Source organism: Pinus tabuliformis, chromosome X, assembly GCF_031772625.1.
Source record: "Pinus tabuliformis cultivar Carrire ecotype Pingquan chromosome X, CPIR1, whole genome shotgun sequence".
In the NCBI taxonomy this organism is placed as follows: Eukaryota; Viridiplantae; Streptophyta; class Pinopsida; order Pinales; family Pinaceae; genus Pinus; species Pinus tabuliformis.
The window spans coordinates 39,892,806-39,917,374 of NC_142308.1; the positions used below are offsets into that span (position 1 = coordinate 39,892,806).

General features: G+C 33.9%; 1 pseudogene; it reads right to left on the bottom strand.

Moving 5' to 3' along the window:
- Positions 1-24,569, bottom strand: part of LOC149138233 (transportin MOS14-like) — a 60,616-nt pseudogene that overhangs the window by 32,220 nt on the left and 3,827 nt on the right.

The following is a 24,569-nucleotide window of genomic DNA, read 5'->3' on the forward strand; positions in this document are numbered from 1 at the left end:
AGTACATAAATGAACAATTCTTGGATGATACAAATGACAAAACCTCCTTTCTATAAATAGGAGTCTAAGGAGTCACAATATAATCCAGCCGACCTAACAATAATAATATAAAGCCACAAAAATAAGAATAGAGGGATTCTAAGGGGCATAGAAATAACAATATGGGGGTAATAGGGGCACAACAATATAAATAAGGGGTATAACTACAATAGTAATGGGGTAATCACTAGTATTATAGGGACCCAACAAAAACACACATTCTTAATTTAAAACAGAACATAACATATTACCTCCATTCTTTTGCACCTTGAATGGCTTGTCCTCTGGTTGGTTTCTCAAGTCCTTTTTCCTTCAGAACTTGCATTAAGCAATCTTGCTTTCTCTTTCATTTAAAGAATTATCTATTCCTATTTGATCCAAGCCTCTGCTGGAATTGCTACATCTCCCACTGTAGTCTTTTACCATTCAACTCATTGCCTTTTTCCGTGTGCATGTTCCTCTTCACAGTAACGAGTTGAAGGCTTTAATGAAACACTAGTAGTCTGAGGGCAAGAAGTGGGGTACCCAAAATTTTGGATATGCCCAAAAATTTGGGTGGTGTTGTAGCAGCTGCAACATAATGTTAAGGTTTATTATTAGCTTTATAATTTAAAATATTAAATTTTATTATTACAATTTCTAATATTAATTCTAAGGTCTATTTGGGATAACTCAATTCACAAGTGAGAAGTTGAACATGATGACTAAGCTTACAAAAAGAAAAAATATTAATTCTTAGATTTAATATTTTATTTTTTGTTAAGCTTGGTAGGCCTCTCTCATTTTTTATTTTACATGTCCATTATTCACCCCGCAACAGGGGGAGGGTAGTACAAGATTCAAACCCAAGATCACTAGCTCAGTAAGACTTCATTGCACGACCATCACCACTTGAGCTACCCGAGGCGGACCTTCTAAGATTTTAAATTTTCTTAATATTTATTTTACTAATCCTAGGGTTTATAATATTAATCCTATTGTTTATAATACTAGGGTTTATAATATTAATTTTAGGGTTAATATTAATCCTCATGTTTATAATATTAATTTTAGGGTTTAATATATTTATATTAAGGTTTATAATCTTACATTTTATAATATTAACATTAGGGTTTATAATATTGGGTTTTAATATATTTATATTAAAGTTTATAATCTTAAGACTTATAATATTAACATTAGGGCTTATAATATTGGGTTTTATAACACCAAAATTTATAATATTAATATATTAATATTAGGGTTTATAGTATTAGGATTTACAATATTAATTTTATGATTTAATATATTAAACTTATGGTTTAATATATTAATCCTAGGGTTTATAATCCTTTCTTTATAATATTAATTTGAAGGTTTATAATATTATGGTTTATTAATCTTAAGCTTTACATTATATTGCATTATAATTTATTGAATGTCTCATTGCCAAATTACAAAATTGGGGATTAGTATTAGGTTTTATAGTATTAGAGTTTTTAATATCGGGTACATACGATTAAGTTTCAATATTAATTTTATAATTTATAATATTAGGTTTTATAAGATTAATTTTAGGTTTTATAATATTAATCCTAGCATTTATAATATTAGGGTTTAATATTACGTTTTATAACATTAGGGTTTATAATCCTAGGGTTTAATATATTAAATTTAGTGTTTGATATATTAATCCTAGAGTTTATAACCTGAATGTTTATAATATTAATATTAGGCTCTATAATATTATACTAAGGTTTATATAAGATTAATATATAATAATAATCCTAGGGTTTATAACATTAATTTTAGGTTTTATAATATGAATCCTAGGGCTTATGATTTTAATCATATGGATTATAATATTTATCATAAGATTTAATAGTAATCCTATGGTTTAATATATTAATCCTGGGTTTTATAATATTAATCCAGGTGGATATCGGTGGCGACCCACCTATTCCACTTGGATCCCACCATTATTTATTTTAGTTTTATTAATTATAGCACAATTTACTATGTTTGGCAGTTTTTTGGGTTGTGAACTTCTAGAGTTGTTCTTGAAAATGAGCAATCTCTCGGAATGCGGTAGGTGTTTGCAGTCGAAAGTTCATTAGGGGAATTTTGATGTCTAAAATGGGCCTCGTAAGGAAATTATAAATGGTGCAACGCTTCCAATACTTGAACACACAAAAAGAATCACACTCAAAATATTTAACTAAATCAAAAGTCTCAAACTTCTGCATACATTTCTACATCTTATATGCCTCATAGGCTCTCCTCAATTTATACAAATGGATTAGGACCCAAGTAGGTTATAGATCCCTTAACAAACTCCAATAATATCTATCTTTATCCCTAAAATCTCTCATCCAAATCCTTATCCCTAGATAAGAGCTAACTAATCCACTGAAACCTTCCACAATACTCTCAAATCTTCTCCTATTTACAATAATAATCATTCTCTCTTAAAAACTATAGGAAAAATCAATAAATAGTTAAATCCTAGATTTCTAAAGTAACTCCTTTGATAAAAAATTGACCGAGGTTAGATTCTCCTGCATCAAGAAAATAATAGTGTAAATAATAAAATAAGATTACATTACATCATTAAATTTTAGAGGGAAAAATGAATAAATTGTTTTCTCAACTTATATCCTTATGGGTTCACTCAAATTTCAAGCAAAAACACTCATTTGATGCAAAATTTGATTCCTTATCTAAGGAGTACCCATGTCTCATAGTTTTGATGGACCCTACTACACGAAAAAAGAGAAATACATGAAAAAGGTGATTGAAATCACATTTTTTCATGTATTTCTCTTTTTTCATGTAGCAGGGTTCGTCAAAAGTATGCAACATGTGTACTCCTTGTATGAGGAACTAAATTTTGCATTCAATGAGTACTCCCACTTAAAATTTGAGTAAAACCTTAGGGAGATAAATTTGAAAATATAAGTTGAAAAAACAATTTTATTATTTTTTAATCTTTTTACTTTGTTACTCCAAAAATGGTGAATCATTCCCCATGGTTGATATCATATTGGGATTTTGAATCATGTAAAAAAGTTTAGTATTGAATCAAATGTGAATTATGGAACCTCCACACCATGTCGGCCTAAGAGAAGATTAGGTTGGCCTAAAACCCTATTCGACCCCACAAGAAGCTTATAAAAGGAAGGGCATTGAATTCATTTAGAGCATCACTTCTCATCAAGTTTGAATTATCTCTACTAGGAAGAAGTGTGAAAAATCTTGTTGTTGGGCAGCAGTGTGGAGTGGGTAGCTAGGAAATTCTGTTGCGGGGAAGTCGAAGTGAATGTGAGTTTGGGGGAGTCTAAGGAGTCAAGGAAAATCAAAATTTTTGTGGTGTTCTCTCTTTGCTTCATGCTATGTATTGGGAGAATGAAGTCTTCCAAGTTGGACTGCTACTAGAAGCTAATTAGCTACTGCAAGTTGCTGTGAGGTCAAATTTTAGGAAGAGGTCAATCTTCTGAAGCAATATTTTTAACGAGGTATCATACACGAAATATCTATATTTCATTTCATTCCTTCACATATATGGATCAATGTTATTAGAGTAGTCTGCTCTTTCTTCATTTTTCTGTGCATGTCCCTAGTGAGGTCGTGGTATAAGGAGTTAGGGCTCAAACTAGTTGAACCTTTACAAGGTTGACCTCACCAATTTCCACAAATTCTCATGGCAGAAGAAACGAAATATGAGGGAGTAGGATATCCTTTCAAAATATTGCTCGAAGAAGCCCTTGAATGACGAAGGAACGAGATGATGGAAAACTTTACCTAGATCCTTCGGCGAATGCCCACTAACGACGTATCTTCATCCCTTAGTCACTTCGAAGGTGCCGCCCCCTTCAAGGTACAAGTAAAATTCAACATCCATATATTTAAAGGTAAAATAGATGAAAATGTTGTAGATAGATGGTTTAATTTGTTGGAAGGTTACTTTTAAATCCATAGTTTCTTCGATAGGGATAAGATTACTTTTCACTACTTAAGGTTGCTCACCATGTTAAGGAGTGGTGGGAAAATTAATATGAGAAAAGAGCCGAGGAAACCTCTCTATTTACAACCACCACTCTTCGAACTCTTTCTTAGACATTGTCAATGAACAATATTACCCCATGGGGAGTTATGAGGACAAGTACATACAATGGACTACACTATGACAACAAAGGGACCAAGATGTGCATGAGCTCACAAATATTTTTAATACTCTATGCACAAAGTTGGGTGTCAAATACTTTGAGTCGCATCTAGTGCTCAAGTACCATGGTTGTTTGAACAAATATATTAAGGAAGAAATAGAGTTCATGGACATCTTTTCACTTTGTATAACATACCAATATGCTACTAAGATTGAAAAATAAATTAAACAAAAGAAGCGTGACTTTAGATTTACGAATCAAAGCAGGGAAAGAATACCCCATGCTACATAATAAAGGACAAATCCATGCTAGGGTGACCTAGGACAACTCGTTAAATTTGAAAGTAAAGAACAACACCATGAAGACAAGTAAGGAGGCTAGAAAGTGTTGTGAGTTCCATAAGTGCCCCGCTTATAAAATAAGTGAGTATTGAGCCAAGTAGTCACTAGTGACCAAACTGAAGGCTTTAGATTGAGATGCATTTTCCGACTCTGAGTCAGGACCCGATAAGGAGAGTGATGTTAGAATAAGGAATTACCAAGAGGGGGGGTAAATTAGTAATAAATAGATTCATAAAGATTTAAGCAAAAATACTTCTTTCTCTTCATTACTATTAGTTACTTCTGAGTATATTCATAGTACATTATAAATAACCAGCAAGATAGTCCATTCACATGTATAAATAATCCATCAAATGAGAAGTACACACGTACTGACTCAAATATTTTTTATGTGGAAACCGAAAAGGAGAAAACCACCAATCTATTTGTTGTTCAATTTTTTTTTGAGCACCTACTCACAGGAGGCCCCAACCCCCTTTAGATAAAAAGCCACAACTTCCCAAGAGGCACCAACCTCTTATGAATTCAAACACCTATCTTCTCTATCCAGTGTTCTACTTTTCATGTAATTTTCAAACTGAAAACAAAACAAAATACATATACACAGAGATATAAATTGGATCTATTAACTCATCTACCTCAGCTCTACTATTATCCTTTGAAATTTTCTCTCTTCTACTCAATAAGATTTGGTCTTAGCTTTCTACTAAATTCTCTCTCATTTAACACTTTTCCCAGTCATACTTTCACTTACAAACTTAGAATAGTGCACACTTCAACTCACATAAATTCTTCATTCCCCCACTTTTTCTCAACTACACTCCACAGTTTTGTTCCTTTGATGTGCTAGAAATGATGTTCTCTCTTATGTATTTGTACTTGATAGTGTGCTACAACATGGCATGGTCTATTGTTGTTCCATCTGGTTGCATGCAGATGAGTCTCGATATTGCAACAAGAATTATGAAACTGCCAAGGCTACCAACTTTAATTAACAACCCAAAGTTTGTAAAACATTAAGAGGTATCGACACTATATATGCATCATGCAATGTTTCCTTCCTTTGATGTCATGATGTAATGGAGTACAAGTAATAAAATTAATCCTAAACTAATTGCAGAAAATGAAATGCTTGAAATGGAAACCATAACCTATTGCAAGAAAGAAAATACAAGGAGAGAAGCCTATTCTAATTGCATAAAATAAAGATAATTGTCAAGAGTTACATTTCAAATAGTTTATATCCATTAACAGAGTTTATTTTATGTAGAAACCAATAAAATCATCATTGTATTATCCAATTCATAAATTTGTTTATTAACCCAAATTGCTAAAATGTTTTGCATGGGTAAAGAGGCAAGTCCTAAGTGGTATTTAGTCTTGCCTAATCATTTATCTAGAGCCTAGGGGTCTTGATTCAACCCTAAGGGACAATAACCAATTTTCTTGAGCAAATCTCGGTAATTATATGCATTTTGGAAGGCTACTACAAGGTTTCTTTTAGTTTACTACTAGAAACAATAGATTTGCCATAGGGAGTTATAATTCATCGAATTACCAACAAAATAAAATAAAATTGGATGGGAAAATTTATTTTATTGACTAGAATGTCTTAGTTCTCCATTCCAAGTGGAATCACTCAAAAATAACTCTATTAACCCATGCGAAAAAATGGCAGAAAGTTACTAGTATAAAATCTAGAAATTCAAGAACTAGTGAGCTAGTAAATCTATCAAATGCCTAACCTAATCAAGTGAAAATGCAATGGGGTAATTTTTTGTTATTAACTAGAATTTTTTTGTGATATAATTCAATTGGAATTAATTCGATTTAATCTAGTTAGAATGCTCTAAAAAATAGCAAAATTTTATTGTTGTTTGCCACAAAGGACTTCTAGAAATCTAGATTTGGGAATAAACAAACTAATCCAAGTAACTTAATGATTAATATGACCTTCCAAAGTTGCTCCAATGATGAAATGATTCTTATGACTTTGAAAAATAACTTCAACCATTTAACCCAATCCTACAACAAGAAATCATTAATACTAAATTCAGAAATAGGAAAAATACAAGAATAAGAGATGCATGTGAATAAGAAGTGAAAGGAAGAAAATAAAATAGTACAAAAGGGCTATAAGGCTCCTAGGATGGACAAGCTCAAGGACACTCAGATTCCTATTAAGGAGATCAACATCTAGAAGCTAAACATGTCACCAATCTTCATTATTTCCATCAATACAATTACTTCCCTGTAGAAAATGAAAGGGGAGCTGCAAAAATATGAGTTCTCAGCACCAAAAGACTAAGAAAAATCCACCCCTAGAGGAAAATTTGACTTGGTACTTATAAAAAATTATTAGGAATCATTCCCCATGAAATGAGGAATCTTTTCCCACCAAAATACCTCGATTGGTGGATCTGGTTCCCAATACTAGGAATCTGCATCAAATGGCAGGGAACACACTCCTAGTTTTCTTAATCATTGAAGCTACAAAATATGTTCCATAATTCCATAATATCTTGATTTAATATTTAATATTGATCCTTGTTGGGAAATTTATTGGCTTAAATTGATTTCATTAAATTATCAACCAGGGAAACTTGTAAGCTTGTGATGGTGCCAGCAATATATATGCAGGAGTAGGCAACTAACCCTATGTCTAGCTAAGTTATTTATGATTCAATATAATATGCAAGGGAAGAAGCTCCTAATGAATGAGGTCCTGGTTGTCCTTCCCTACAGTATCATAGAGAAATCATTGATTACATAAAACCAGAAACTTGAAATAAAGACAAGAGAATGAACTTTAATTGTTGTTTAGATTCAAAGAGAGAGAAAGACTAACATAGTCTCTTGATTGTCCCCTCATATACTAATACAAACTAAACTAAGATTCATTCATAAGCATAAGAAATGAAATGCTTGAAACATAAAAGCAAAAGAATGAATTTCAATTATCATATAAATCAAATGGAGAGAGAGCCTAACTTAGACCCTTGGTTATCCCCTCATATGATACTTGAAACATAAAAGCAAAAAGAATGAGTTTCATTATCATGCAAATCACATCGAGAGAGAGCCTAACTTAGACCCTTGGTTGTTCCCTCATATGCTGATTAAAAAAACTCATTCATCAATCACAAACAAATCCTCAAACATCTAAGCAATGAAATAAGATCTATTATGGAATAAAATGTTTCTTTCATCCTTTTAGAGTGAGCTCAATTCTCCTAAGAACAAAGTGACAAATTATTCCGTTTAATACACTAAGACAACTTATATCTAAAATTACATAATGGAAATATATGTAAAATGAAGCTTTATTCTATTCCATCATAAATTGGATACATGCTCCAAGAGTCCTCCCCTTGGAATGGAGGAGGTACTCCTATTTATACAATGAGATGAGATAACAAACTCATAATGATGATCCACTAATCTCTCTTTAGCTCCATACATTTCTCAACCATCTAGACACATAACCCTATCCTCCATGATCTCCTCCATGAGGTCCATGATCTTCTCCATGAGATCATGATCTTTTCCATGAGGCTTATCTTATCAAATTCGAATTTGATCATTCAAGGCCACATAAAGATGCCTTGGAAGCTTCCTTTGTACCTACACATGTCAACAAACTCATTCTAATTGTTAGGTATAAGCATAAGCATATTATTTTCTAAAGTTTAGCAATAAATCCACTTAAAAATGTTAAGAATTAATAAACTTTGGAAAAGCATAGTTATAACCCAATAATGAGGTAAATGTAATGATGTGGAGGTGGAATGGAGGTGACATGAAGGTAAAATGTGAAGATATTAGTGAATAATGGAGTGAAAATAGGGACTATTTTGAGGCCCAACATACCCCCAAACTGAAGGTATTGAATGTCCTCATGCAATCTATTACATTACTTTTTGGTACTTGAGCTTTGGCTTAAACTCTGCATGATATCATTTACTTAACTTTTGCAAAGCGTTATTTTGATGAACTACAACTTTGTTGGTTCATGTGTTTCAACCATATTTTGTTTGTTGCATTCAATGTATTATCTTTGCATATTGATAATGTGATTTTTATTGCAGAGTATTTTTGTTGGAATGCATCATGGTTGGTTCTTGTCTAACAACCATGATTCTGTTGGCATCCAATTAACTTTTAAATACTTTTGTCAAAGCCATTTGTATGCTCATGTAATAGTGAATATATTTTGAAGGTAAGTGGGGTTTAGAATGTGATATATGACTGTGGATATGAATGTGACAAAGCATGTATGTAAATGTATCCTTCCCTTAAATGGATGGTTTGGGCAGTTATGTGAAATGAGGAAAGGAAGTGAAGTTTTTCCAAAAATTATTATTCTAACTTTTCAAGGAATTTAATGGTTAAAAGTTAGAAAATATCATACCTTAACTTACCCTTCCAAAATTGGATGAGAGTTGTGCACATGTGGTTGAAAAAACTGTTGTTCATAGTCTTCTTTACTTGGTTGTGAAAATGGTGGATGAAAGATGGATCTGTATTGTCGTATCGGCTGCTGGATCCTCTGCTACTAGATGATGAATCTGAGGAGTCTGCTGAACATGGCTGAAAGTTGAAGCTGTTGTTGGATCCTCTGCTGCTGGATGATGAATCTGATGAGTCTGTTGAATATGGTTGAAAATATATAAGGCTTGGAAGGTATACAAAATATATAAGTTACATTTTCCTCCCCCAAACCTTGTTTATTGACTTGTCCTCAAGTGATGACAAACTGAAAAACAATGAAAGGAAATTGGCTTCATCTCCTACAAAATATGGGTCTTCAAGTCTTCAACGCCCGTTGGCACAAATCTTACTATGTGATTAAATGTGTCGATGTCGAACATAGCAAGAATTTGTTAACTTAGTGGCTGTTAATGAATGCCCCTAGCCAACACAAGAGCTCCCACCATTGATTCCAATGGTAGTCAGGATGCCTAACACATCTTCGTAGGTACGAATAAATTTGTCGTGGTTGAGTCACCTACAAGATCTAACGTACAAGGGATATTAATGTACTCCCATTGTTCATTGGCAAGAGTACTTGCCATTAAGGCATGCAAGCCTCTAGGTGTTTTTTCAATGATACTTAGACTCTAGGACTTTGACTCAAGCAGGTTCTTATTGGCGGAAATGAAGGGGAATGGTAATGACAAGGAAAATGGCAATAAGCTTGTAAGGAATGGATGTAAGGAAATGCATGGTGTATGAATAAGAACTCTTGCTGTGAAAAATGGATATGGAAATGTCATGCTTACAATTGGTAGAATTCAAAATCTTTTTCAGAAAGGGAGGTGGAAGGTAGTGGTTGCGGAGATGGATTTGTCTTCAGAATTTTTCATGAGTTTAGTCTTTGGAAGACTAATTGTCGTCACAATTCAATCTCCTTAATGATCACTTTGTTATCCTGTAACTTGTAAAAAAAACATGGCGGAAAGAAAACATAAGTTTGTTCAAGAAGAATTGCGCATTTCCTTCATGATTCTTACGCAAAAATTTCATACCAAATAAATAGATTTAAGAAAAATCAAAGTGTTGAAAGTAACTCAATTCAGGATATCAATTTCAATCCATTCTTAAAAACAACCATGAGAAATAATACTCCCTGTTTGTGTCAGATAACTCATGAAATGTACTTGGCATATTAGTGCATCATAAAGCATATAACAGAAAGATGTGATGAGTTAATGCCAATCTTATCGAAACAAGAATCCTCCAATGTTTAACAAATTGATTTGTGAAATTTGTTTCCAAGTATTCCATTTTTTATTTTTTAAAATCTGTGTGAATTTTGTGAAAATTGTTTTGTTTTTTTTGTTATTTTTTGTATTTATGTATTATATATATATATATATATATATATATATATTTGTTAATTTTTTTAAACAACAAATTTTTTAAAAAGAAAATATTAAAAGTAATAAATAAATGAAAACAAAATTTTGTATTTTTTATTTTATATTTTTTTTTATAATAAAAAAAAATTAAAAAAAATATATATGAAAACATTTTACTAATAACTCAAATCTTGGACGGAAAATGGTCAATCTCCTCTCCATTTCAGAGTCAATAGCTGCTTCATTTCCGAAAGAACAATAACATTCCCTTTTTGTCAGAATAGTTTGGAGACTATGCCAAAAGTTGAATGTCATTGAAGAAATGTCATATTCCGGGTGAGATGTAACTTCCACCAGAGCGTCAACAATCATCATGGATTCAGCTGAACCACTTGCAATCAACTCAACATAAGAATCCACCATTTCTCCAAACAAGCGAGCCATTCCCTTCACAATCTCGTCATCCTCCATATAAGCTTGATCTATTCCAGATTCTCCTCCTTGATTACCTTCTTTTTCATGAGAGCAACTTTTAATGAAAAACGACTCCTGAGTCCCATGACTTGGGGCACAAGAACCTGAACCAGTGGCATTTGCCCTGCAAGGCCACCAGGACTTCCATAGACTGTGTAACAAATCAATTCACAAATGGCATTCACTGCTGCATCAAAAAGTTGCTCTGAGTTCAAACCAGAAATAGCTGCAAGGACCAATGAATGAGAAGCAAGGGTGGCAGCTGGTATCCCATGGCTCAGTCTTAGCTAGGATGCAAAAGCATCCAAAACCTGTTCATGCATCTCTTTAAAACTCAAACAAGAAGCTAGCAAACAAAAAGAAACCTCCGCAGATGAAACAAGCTCCTTTTGGAATTGACGACGCCTCTCTGGACGGGCTGCTATTTTATAGCTAGATGCCTCCTATGGCAAGACTATTAGCAATTCAAGAAAACTAATTAAATAATCCGGGTTGGAACCCAATTCATCACGTAACCAGTGAAATAACTTGTGTTGTATGGTGATGCCAATCATTGCGCAATCGACTAATGAAGAGAATATTGTCAACAGTACAAACAAATGGGGGCAATATCTGATGCATCTTGATGCCAATAGAAAGCAGTCATTAGCAATGTCTGACCTCGATGTAAAATCCTGAATAGTCTTTAGAAGGCTAATAGTGTGGCTAAAGAGTGAAGTAATTAAAGCTCCTAGATAATTTACACATGAGGGATCAGAACCAAATACCTTTATAACTTCGCTTGAAAGGTAAAGGAAGCAAGACTGATGGTGATGTTGATATTGCAATTGGACCACTTGTAGCATATCACCTATTGTGACACCCATGGATCTCCCACATGTTCTAACAGCATATTTGCAAACCCGGCATAGTCGTTCCATGGTCAGGATGTCCCAAGAACGTTGATAAAAAACCGCTTTCAAAATTTGCCAAATATTTCGAAATGCATCTGCCACAGCTTCAGGATGATTAACATATCTAAAAATATTTGCAAGTCGGTCTATAGGAACAGCTGAAATTTATGATTTCCTACGATTTCTCCAGGAACTCGGCTAGAATCAGAAGATTTGTTGGGAGGATCATCATCGCCAGGATTTGATGTACTTTTGAATGATGGCGTTCTATATTTTTCTGCATTCTCCCACGTGGATTTGTATGCTGGGTGTACATTTATCATTATACCATGCCACTGAAATGTTGGGCATGCTTGCTTGTTATGATTAACCAATACCCCACCATTCAACGAATCTTGAACATCTGCAGATTTAATCCCAATCATACAACCAGTGTATTATTACACAGCCATGAATTTCTCGTTGAATGTGAAAATCTCCGCTTCGAGTTACCAATTCAGTAATCGAGTTCGAAGGGTTGATCTGCGCTAAAACCTAAACCTCTATGGCCACGTTCACGGGGCACCTATAAATTCAACAAATCTTAGCTTGAATTACCCATCCGGGGCCAAAAGACTAGGCGATTGATGGCACTGAGGGTTTATGGTTGTCAGTTGCATGGCAAAATTCTTGACATTTTCACAACGGTGATCCCTTAACAATGGTCCAGACATAGTAGAAGAGCTCCTGGAGCGTCATCTCGATTCCCCAAAGACGTCAACGATTCCTGTGATTGTCGTTTAGAACCAAGCAGTCCCATGTTTGATTTGTTAGACAAATATTGCAATGAAAGAAGATATTCAAGGCACCATAGATCTGATGTGCACTTCCTCGGAAACACAAACTAATGATTCTCATAATCGATATTTTTATTTTTTATTTTTTTTAAACAACAAATCTTAAAAAGAAATAATTAGTTTTTTTTATTTAGTTTTTTTTTATAATAATAATATGTATATATATGATACATATCTTATTATTATTCGTGGATTTTTTTTTTTTTAAACTAAATTTCATCTAAAAATTTAAAGATGTTTTTTTTATTCACAAAATTCTTTATTGTCTTTTTGCAAATTAGTTCTCCAGCAAGAGTATTTTTATTTGAACAAAATCAATAGATTTTCTGATCTTCTTGATCACACGAAGCGCAGGAAGAGAGCATACTAATCTCTTGATTTGTTTTTATTTATGCAGGGGTGGTTTTTTTGAAAACACGAAATTTAAAACTAGCTAAACACTAAAACATCAGAAAACTCAAACTTAAACTCCTTTGTGAAGATCCTGCTGTCACCAGGTTTCAAAAATTATTTTTTCTAAAGAAAAATACTAGTATTGAATTAAATTCCTAATGCCTAATCCCTTAGCACCATCCCTGGCAACGGCGCCAAAATATTGGGCAATTTATTGGCTTAAATTGCTTTCATTAAATTATCAACCAGGGAAACTTGTAAGCTTGTGATGGTGCCAGCAATATATATGTAGGAGTAGGCAACTAACCCTAAGTCTAGCTAAATAATTTATGATTCAATATAATATGCAAGGGAAGAAGCTCCTAATGAAGGAGGGCCTGGTTGTCCTTCCCTACAGTGTCATAGAGAAATCATTGATCACATAAAACCAAAAACTTGAAATAAAGACAAGAGAATGAACTTTAATTGTTGTTTAGATTCAAAGAGCGAGAAAGACTAACATATTCCCTTGATTTTCCCCTCATATACTAATCCAAACTAAACTAAGATTCATTCATAAGCATAAGAAATGAAATGCTTGAAACATAAAAGCAAAAGAATGAATTTCAATTATCATATAAATCAAATGGAGAGAGAGCCTAACTTAGACCCTTGGTTATCCCCTCATATGATACTTGAAACATAAAAGAAAAAATAATGAGTTTCATTATCATGCAAATCACATGGAGAGAGAGCCTAGCTTAGACCCTTGGTTGTTCCCTCATATGCTGATTAAAAAAACTCATTCATCAATCACAAACAAATTCTCAAACATCTAAGCAATGAAATAAGATCTATTATGGAATAAAATGTTTCTTTCATCCTTTTAGAGTGAGCTCAATTCTCCTAAGAACAAAGTGACAAATTATTCCATTTACTACACTAAGACAACTTATATCTAAAATTACATAATGGAAATATATGTAAAATGAAGCTTTATTCTATTCCATCATAAATTGGATACATGCTCCAAGAGTCCTCCCCTTGGAATGGAGGAGGTACTCCTATTTATACAATGAGATGAGATAACAAACTCATAATGATGATCCACTAATCTCTCTTTAGTTCCATACATTTCTCAACCATCTAGACACATAACCCTATCCTCCATGATCTCCTCCATGAGGTCCATGATCTTCTCCATGAGATCATGATCTTTTCCATGAGGCTTATCTCATCAAATTCGAATTTGATCATTCAAGGCCACATAAAGATGCCCTGGAAGCTTCCTTTGTACCTACACATGTCAACAAACTCATTCTAATTGTTAGGTATAAGTATAAGCATATTATTTTCTAAAGTTTAGCCATAAATCCACTTAAAAATGTTAAGAATTAATAAACTTTTGGAAAAGCATTGTTATAACCAAATAATGAGGTAAATGTAATGATGTGGAGGTGGAATGGAGGTGACATGAAGGTAAAATGTGAAGATATTGGTGAATAATGGAGTGAAAATAGGGAGTATTTTGAGGCACAACAATCCTCGTGTAGTAGGGAGCAGTTCACTAGATTATCTCTTCCTCCAAATCTCCATAATATGCGCAATATTCTGACAATATTCCACAAAAATAAATAATATTAGGCACATATATGCAATTATCCATAAACCTTCCTAATGAATATATTAAAGTTAAAAATACATTATCTAAAGAAAAAAGATAGGTTTAATGTAATGAAGGATGGTTAAATGGGCCTTAATTTATGTCTAATTTAGAGGCCCATCATACCCCCCTGTTGAAAGTGTTGCTCATCTTTTGAGCAACTTAGTGACCTCATTGTGCCTCATTCATGGTTGTGGTGGCCTCTCTGTTGTGAATTCATTAGTCCTTTCTCTTAGGAATCTTGGTTGTAAGTTCTACAAGGACAAGCACACAAATGAAGTTGTTCTTTTCATGATTAGTTAACAGTATTTCAAGAAAAAACATAACTTTCCTCTTTGCAATTGAACTTTGTTGGCTTTTAGATCCATTTCATTCATATGATTTCCCTTGAAGCCTTCATTCCAATTTCACTCTTTTTTCCAAAACTGTTTGTGCATAGAAAAAATCACAGTATTTCTTGAGACCATTATCCTACCTTCTTTGCCTTATTCAAGATGGGTTCTTGAATATTTTTCATTTTGGCAAGGTATTCCACATCCTTTTTCAACCTTCTGATACCTTTTTCCACCATTTGGAAACCTCTAAAACCATCAAAATGCATTTAGATGAGAACTAGAAAATTCTATAATAAATCTGTGTTTCTTGTAGTAAACTACAAGAAACCTTGTAGTGGTTCCTTTAGTACTACAAGAAACCCTGTAGCAATTTCTGTAGAACTACAGGAAACCCTGTCTAAACTGGTTTTGAGTAGAAATGATAGTTTGAGCGTAGGGTGGGTCCTCAACTTGAATTCCATGTCTTTCTCCCATTTATATAACCTCTTTTAGGCCTTGGAAAAAAGCTAGAAAGATATTAGAGACCTCTTGGAAAGCCTCTTTTCATCATTGCAGTATGAGTTCTATTTTGATGGTGAATGCCTTATTTCCTTTTATTGCATTCTTCTCTTTTGTGACCTAGATGATTGCATAATGGCCTTGGAGTTCTCTATTTTGATTAGGTCTCTCTTAGGCACTACCATTTTGGGTTTTAGCACAATTAGTTCCTTTCTTCCTTCTTGTAGCATCATTTTTCCTTCCTATAGGAGTCATTTCTCCTCTTTCAGGGTCTTCTAACTTTATGGGAGTGATGTGAAATTATGTAGAGGGTTTGGAGGATGATGCTAGAGCTCAGAGGGAGTAGTGTAGGCTTATGAAAATGGAGAGGATGTGCTCTATGTGTTGTTTCAAGAAGTTTTCAAGGTGAGACAGAGTGTAGGGTTTCTTCTTGAAAAATATTAGCTTTTTCTTATGAAATGGGATGGATGAACGATGAATAGATAGTGAATATGAAGTGGATGGAGGGCTTGGAGTGTTGTGTTGAGTTGGCCTTTGCAGAAATTTATGCTTTTAACTATTGTCCCCATACCTTGAAATCATCCCCCTTCCTAATTTAGCTTTTCCACATTTCATGAGTGAAGGAGTGAGCTACAATTAACTAGTTGAAGGCGACCAAGATTGATGAGCCATCCTTAGCTTATAAAACCTCATCTCTCATGCATTGACAATAAATTTCTAACTATAATATGATCAAGATAAGAGGTTAAGAATATTGCATACCTGTATCTACCTGATGGTTGTTGGAGAGACATGCATGCTCCCACTGAGTTGATGATTAATCCATGGTCCTCTTGAGGTGATAATTTCCTTTGTTTGCTTCTACATAGGCCTTCATAGCTTGGTGATTCTAAACTTCTATCTTCCAGTTACCATGAGAAAGCTACCTTAGTCAAATCCAAACTTCTTGGAGTGCTGAGCTTGGCCATGGGTGATGTTCATCCTTCCTATACTTTATTCCACCATTAGACACCTTTCCCACACTTTATTTCACCTTCCATACCTTCTTATAGCTTTCATCCCATTTCCTGTAGTAAACTAGGACATAGTACTACAGGAAAACTCGTATCAGCTTGTTTAAACCCATATCTCCCAAATGATATACTGGATTGACCTGAAAGTTTCTGAGCATGTTTCCATCATCCTTATGAACCTCCCCATAAAAACGTCTAGCCAATGTATGCATGAATCTCTAGAAACATTAAAAATGTTTGAGGTTGATGGAGGTCAATTTCTTGAAAACTCTGCACTAGAATTTTCTGAAATTTCTTGGTCATGTTACCATCTTCCATATGCATCTCCCCATGAAATAGCTTTTTAAATTGATGCACGAATATCAAGAAAATTCAAAAATGGTTGTAGGTGATGGAGGTTGATTTCAAGAAAAATGTGCACTAGAATTTTGTGAAATTGCTTAAGCATGTTACCAGCATACATATGCATCTCCACCTGAAATAATTTGGCAAAGGGATGCATGGTTTTCAATATATGACAAAAATAGATTTCTGCTCTATGTATTTCTATTTCCTATTGTAAAAAAATCATTCTTGTAATATTTTAGGACAAGAAGGAAAATGAATGGAAAATGTTTGGTAATTATGGGTGGATGGTGGAAATAGATGAGGGTGATGTATTAGAATGGACGTTTCCATTCTGGAGCATCTGAGAAAAGGAGGAGAAAGTCCAAGTTTGACATCCTTTGACTATAATTTTGAAAAATTTTCCCTTTTTTTGGTGACAACTTGTTTTTGTTGTTTACAGATGTTGGAGAGCACCTACATTCATCAGAGAGATACATGGAGAAAAGTTTTTTTAATTTTTTCCTTATTTTTCTTCTATGACTACTAGTTGCCTCAATAAGGTTTTTAGCTACTAGGTTTGCCTAGGCACCTCAAAGGAGGTTTTCATTTAAGATCTTTTATTTTTCTCCTGTTTTGTATTTTTTCCAACCCATTGACCGCCTCATGAAGGTTTTCAATCAATGAGCCAATCTTAGGCACGTCAAGGGAGGCTTTCACTTGAGATTTTTTTTTTTTCTCTTATGTTTCATTTTTTCTATTTTTCTATGCAACTCTACTTGAAAAAAAAAATCACTTTCAAGTATAAGAATATTTCCAATTGATACATGTGCACATCAAGATGACAGACAAATTGATGTGTAGGGTTGAAATGTATGCTTTGACACGTACCTGAATTTGAGAGATTAAATACTTTTACTTTGATGATATCAAGCACAATTGAAGAAGAGAGTGTTGTTGCAACTTAATGACTATCTGGAACCATATTTCAATATAGTTGTGATGCCCTTGGTCCACTTGCTCAGTTGGATAATCTTGGATGTCTTATTCTTCCATGACCTTCAAATATTCCTCTTTTTGTTGATTGTTCTCTTCAACACATGGAGGATTTGATGGTAATGATGAGGGAAATTTCTCAATTTTTGATTTTGATGTCTACTATTCATCAAATACAGGACACAATCCTTTGGTATTCTCATTTGAATCTTATTCTTCTATATGTGGTCCTTCAAAGATATTAAGAAATATATTTTTTGAAATATTCTTCTTGAGCTGGGATGAATACCATTGAGATAAAGGGGATATATTTGGAAGAGTTGTACCTCAGCATTGTAAGTGGGTTGAACTAATTCATTGTGTGGGTTTGGAAATGGCAATATAAGTAGTTGAGTGGGACTAGTATTTGAGATGGATGTGGTTGGGGTTGTGGTTGTGGTGGATGTGGATTGTAGGGATAACATGGAGCTGAGTATGGAAGATATTGAGCAAAATATTGAGGATATTGTGGATGGATCCCATAAGTTCCTTGCCAACCTTATTGCCAAGATTGGTTTTGGGGTTGAGATGACCAAGGTTTCTAAGGAAGGGGTGTGTTCCAATTACTTTGAGATGTATGTGTATAAGCTTGAAATTGTGAATTATGCCTTTCATATCAGGTTGAATATGCTGCCATGGTCCTCTTGGAGCTACATAACATAGCTACATTGGTAACTGAATTGCTACTTTGTCCTCTTGGTAAACTTCCTTCAAACTTAGTAATGAGGGGAAATATTTAACATCATGTCATTCTGCATGGACAACACAAATATTGACATCTTCTTTTTCTTCATCTTGCATTTTTAACATTTCTACTTGTTTGGTTAGATTGCTAAGAATTTTTGTTTTAAAGTCACCAAACAAATTTCGAAGTTTAGTTTGACTTACCGATCTTGATGCTTATTTACTTGATATTACCTTTCCTTTTGATATGTCTTTACATGTTTCACAAATTTCTTCAAATGATAACTAGTATACATCACCTCTACTCATGAGATCAAGGAGATCAATCCACTCATCCCTAATTGTTCTAAGTAAGAGGGTTTTTAGTGTTAGATCCTAAATTATGCAGTTTTTCCCTCTTAACATTATACATTAACCTATCTATTAAATCCTCAAGGTTCTCATCTTATTTTTGATTCAATTTAAATATTTCTTCTTTAAGATCATGATATTTATATTTTCTAGAAATATATTTTTCATATCATTCCATGATCTTATTGAATTAGTCCCTAACTCATGAACCTTTTAAGAGCTCTATCCTTCAATGTCAGCGGAAACAATATCAATTTTTTGAGTGTTTAATGGGTAATCATAAGATATAAAAACAATTTCAAATTTAAAGAGAAAGGTTTTAGGATCCTCTGACTTGATACCATGGAAGTTTGGAAGAAAAGATGGAGGGATGTTCTTCATATGCACATTGATCTCAATATCTTGAATGCGAAATTTGAGAGGATCTTCCTCATTATTATCATCTCCATCCATTTCTTCTACATTATTTTCCGTCTCTTCTTCTTCTACCTGCAAAACTGGTTGGTGATGTGGCTCTTACTATACCACGTGATCAAATGGGGGGGCGGGTTGGTGTTGGAGATTTTTTTGTTTTCTTGTTTTATAATTGAATGAAAACACTGATGAAATGCACTTTTCTATTTTTGAAATGAAATATTACTAATGAAAATCTTTTTTTGTTTTTGAAAAAAGTAAAAATAAATGAATCAACGAGGGAATAAAACAATGCATACTTTGACACCTCCCTAACAACGATGCCAAAAAGTGACATAGTCTCGATATTGCAACAAGAATGCTGCAACTCCCAAGGCTACCACATTTAATTATCAACCTGAAGTTTGTACAAACATAAGAGGTATCGAAACTATATGTTCAACATACAATGTTTCCTTCCTTTAATTTCATGATCTAATGGAGTGAATGTAATTTTATCATATCCTAAACTAATTGCATAAAAATGAAATGCTTGAAATGGAAACCTTAACCTATTGCAAGAAAGAAAATACAAGGAAAGAAGCCTATTCTAATTGCATAAAGTGAATATAAATGTCAACCATTACATTTCAAATATTTTAGATCCATTAACAAACTTTATTATATGTGGAAATCAAGAAAATCGTCATTGTATTATCCAATTCATAAATTTTTCTGTTATCCCAAGTCGCTAAAATGTTTTGCATGGGTAAAGAGTAAAGTCCTAAGTGGTATTTACTCTTCCGTAATAATTTATTTATATCATAGGGCTCTTGATTCAACCCTAATGGAAAATAATGAAGCCTATTGAACAAATCTAGGCAAGTATATATATGTTGGAAGGCTACTACAGAGTTTCCTATAGTTTACTACATGAAACAACAAATTTTCTATAGGGAGTTATAATTCACTGAATGACCAACCAAATAAAATCCAAATTGGATGGGAATTTTTTCTTATTTACTAGGATTTTATAGGTCTCCATTCAAAGTGGAATCACTCAAAAGGACCTCTGGTAACCCATGGTAAAAAATGGCAGAAAATTACTAGTCTAAAATCTAGAAATTCAAGAACTAGTGAGCTAGTAAATCTATCAAATGCCTAACCTAATCAAGTGAAAATGAAATGGGGTAATTTTTTTTATTAACTAGAATTTGTTTTTTATATAATGCAAGTGGAATAAACTCAATTGAAGGTTGTTATAATGCTCTAAAAAAAAGAAATTTACTGTTATTTTCCACAAAGGACTTCCATAAATCTAGATTTGGGAATAAACAAACTAATCCAAGTAAATAAAGTATTACTATGACCTTCCAAGGCCATTCCAATGATGAAATGAGGCTTGTGATCCTAAAAAGTAACTTACTTCAACCATTTAACCCAATCCTACAACAAGAAATCATTAATACTAAATGCAGAAATAGAAAAAAGACAAGAACAAGGGATGCATGTGAATAAGAAGTTAAGGGAAAAAAAATGATACAAAAGGGCTCTGAGGCTCTTGGGATGGCCAAGCCCAAGTAAAATTAGAGTCTTATGAAGGATACCAAGATCTATAAGTTGAAAAGGTCACTAATCTTCGTTATTTACATCAATACAATTACATCCCCATAGAAAATGAAAGTGGAGCTACAAAAATACAAGTTCTCACCACAAGAAGACTAAGAAAAATCCACCCCTACAGGAAAATTCGACTTGGTACTTATACAAAATGATTAGGAATTATTCCCCATGAAAGGAGGAAGCTTTCCCCATCAAAATCCCTTGAACAATGGATATGGTTCCCAATACTAGTAATCTGCATTAAATGGCAGGGAACCCATTCCTAGATTTTCTCAATCATTGGAGATCCACAATATATGCCATAATTCCAAAATATATTATTGATTTATTATTTAATATTGACCCACCTGTAGTAGGGAGAAGGTCCCTATATTATCTCCTCCTCGAAGTCTCCATAATTTGCGCAATAATATCAAAATATTCCACAAAAATAAATAATATTAGGCACAAATATGCACTTATCCATAAACCATCCTAATGAACATATTAGAGTCAAAATTAAATTATCTAATGAAAAAAGAGAGGCTTAATGTGCTAAAGGATGGTAAAATGGGCCTTAATTTATGTCTAATTTAGAGGCCCATCACCTGTACTCTGTAACCATATTGAATTTTGGAGATGGGCTTAATTCACTCAACCATCATAGTCACATTGAATCACTGATTGGTTATATAGGTGTCTTCCATACTAAGAATGCATTTTTAGTTATCCTACACACTCTAGCAAGGCTCCCCATTCCTCATAAATGATTCTCATAGGCCTGAGCATACTGAAGGCGTGGCTCTCCTTCCTGCAGTAGCTACACCACTATGTTAAATCCCATCGATTTACTAATATGGTATCCTGGAGCCATTCTCTTCATTTATCTCCTTTTCACATACAAGTATTATCAGAGGAGGATTGCTTTAGCTCGAGATAGAATTTAAAGGCACTATCAATCAAATGGCACCAAAACACCTACGCATATTTACTATCAGCTTCCAACTCATTCATCCTCTATAAGCTATGCGCTAGATATGCTGACTCACCCATAATGATGACATGAAGAGTTGCTGACTCACACATCCTTCAAACATATGGCCAGCCATATGTCTATTCCTTTTTAGTGTATAAATAAGTACATATATATGCCGACACTAAGTTGAAATTCCAGATCCTTGTAACCTTGTAACGTTTATAAATAGCATCCCACTAGACCTTACGGGCTAACAAGGTTTTGAGGTTAGGCCTGACTGGCCTTGGAACCTTTCTTTGGTGCCTTTCCTTTGATTTTGTCATGAGCTCCTTCAATTTATTTCTCGTAGTGTTTTAGCCTTATTCATGGCTTGAGGACCCTTGGTCACCATAAAACATGAAAACATTACAAAACACATGAAACCACCATAAAACCTCAACCTAAGTGTGCCTTTCATCATTTTGACAAAACTATCAACTTCCAGCAAAATTCATGTCTTTCGGCACTGTTTACCTGACACACCATTGAAGTGACTTTCGGGTTTTCTACCTCCAAGAAATTTCTGTTATCAGTTCTGTTAATTGACAGAACGTCAACTATTTTCCCTTGCTAGCCCCACTCATTACCATTCCCACCCACCTTTCAAACAAACCTCTAGGGTTCTGAACCTTCCAAGGTTCCCACTACCCCAACACACTACACTACAATAACACTTTTTTAAATAGTCCTATGGGGTTATAGGTCTTCCAAGGTTTAGGGCCTCTGAGCTTCCTACTGCCCCCACTCTTTGAAATCCCGTAATATTTTTATAAATAAACCCCTAGGGTTTCGAGGTTTCGGTCTCTTCTACTAAGGGCTTTAAAGTCCCTACTTTGGCTAATCATAAATTTTGATCTGGAGGCCCATTTGCAAGATTCACCATAACATTGGAAAGATCTTTCGAGACATTTTACAACTATGCTAATTTGAGGAAGAACTAAGTTGATCTCTTGAGACATAATATCCTCCAAATTCTAGGACTCCCCAGCTAGCACAGTCATATTTTTAAGGCTTCTCAACTAAGCTTTCTACTAGGGTGATTCTCTATAGAATATTGCAGCAACCATGGGACTCCCCCTAAAAAACATTCTCACCAATGCTAACATTTGTTTCTTCTATCCCTAATGCTATTTCAATTGACATCAATGCCAAAACACCAAGTGTCACCAACCATTCAGATAAGGCCAACTGTCCAACAATCTCCCCATTTGGAATTGATGGCAACAAACAAAGGTCCCCCCAAAAACGTTCATGGTTTTCTTCATAATTTTTCTTCTCCTTGGCATTAGTAATCTTATCGCCCTTTGTCATCAATGAAAAATAATCATTTTGAATTCTCCCCCTAAAATAATGTAGGGTACCCTTAAATTGAACCATCAAGTTTAGTAGCTGCCAATATTCATTCTAATTGAGTTATTTAGAAGGAGGAGTGATGACTCATATCTACTGCCAGAGATATAAAAAAGGCTATCCTGCAAGTGGCTTAGTAAATATGTCTACAAGTTTCTCTTTAGTGGCCACATACTCAAGATGAAAAACACTAGCAACAACTTCTTCTCTTAAGAAGTGAAACTTGATAGGAATGTGCCTTGTCTTTTAGTGCAAGACAAGATTCTTAGAGATGTTGATGGCTCTAGTTTTATCAAACATTATTGGAATTGGACAAGTAAAATCTACCTTAATGTCTTTCAAGTTCTGCTTCGTCCAGAGGATTTGTGAGGAACAAGTGGCAAATATAATATACTCTATCTCAAAAGTTGATAAATAAATGGAGTCTTGTTTCTTACTGACCCAAGACACTAAGCAGTTTCCCAAAAACAATGTTTCACCACAAATGATATTTCTATCATCAATAACGCTTTCCCAATCAACATCAGTGTAAGATTTTAATATAAAATCTCTGACCCTAGAATACCGTAACCCATAGTCTTTTGTGCCTTGCAAATATTTGAAGATCCTCTTGATAGTAAGGACATTACTTTCATAGCGGCAAGGTTGAAATGTGGCCACCAGACCCACTACTTGCATGATGTCTGGTTTAGACACTATGAGATATCGATCTGTAGACAGTTTGAGTTACCAGTGGTGTCTCATCTTCTTTTCATAATTTACACCCTGTAACCACGAGAATGCTAACTGGCTTACAATCTTATAGTCCAAATTTATTTAGTGTATTCTCACAAATACTTGGATTTGGAGGTGAAGAAATAATCATTTAATTAATAAATTTGCAGCCCTAAGAAAAAGGATAGTTCTCCTATCATGGAAATCTCAAAATTTGTATCCATACAATTTTCAAATTGATGTCCCAATCATTCCATATTGTTTCCAAAGATTATGTAATCTACATACATTACCACAATCAATAGGTGGTCATCTTCAGATTTTATATACATATTTTTATTTGCAGTGCCCCTTCTAATTCCTTATTCCTCAAGATATTTGTCGAATATAGCATACCAGGCTCTAGGGGCCTGTTTGAGTTTGTATAAGGCCTTTTTTAGTTTGCAAATAAAACCTCCCTTTTATGAGTATGAACCCTTATGGCTAATTAATGTATACATATTATTCCAAATATCTATTAAGGAAAGTTGACTTCACATCCGTCCAATATACCTTGATGTTTTTAGGATTGGAAAAAGAAAGAAACATTTTGATAGTTTCCAATCTAGCTACTGGTATGAATATTTTTTCA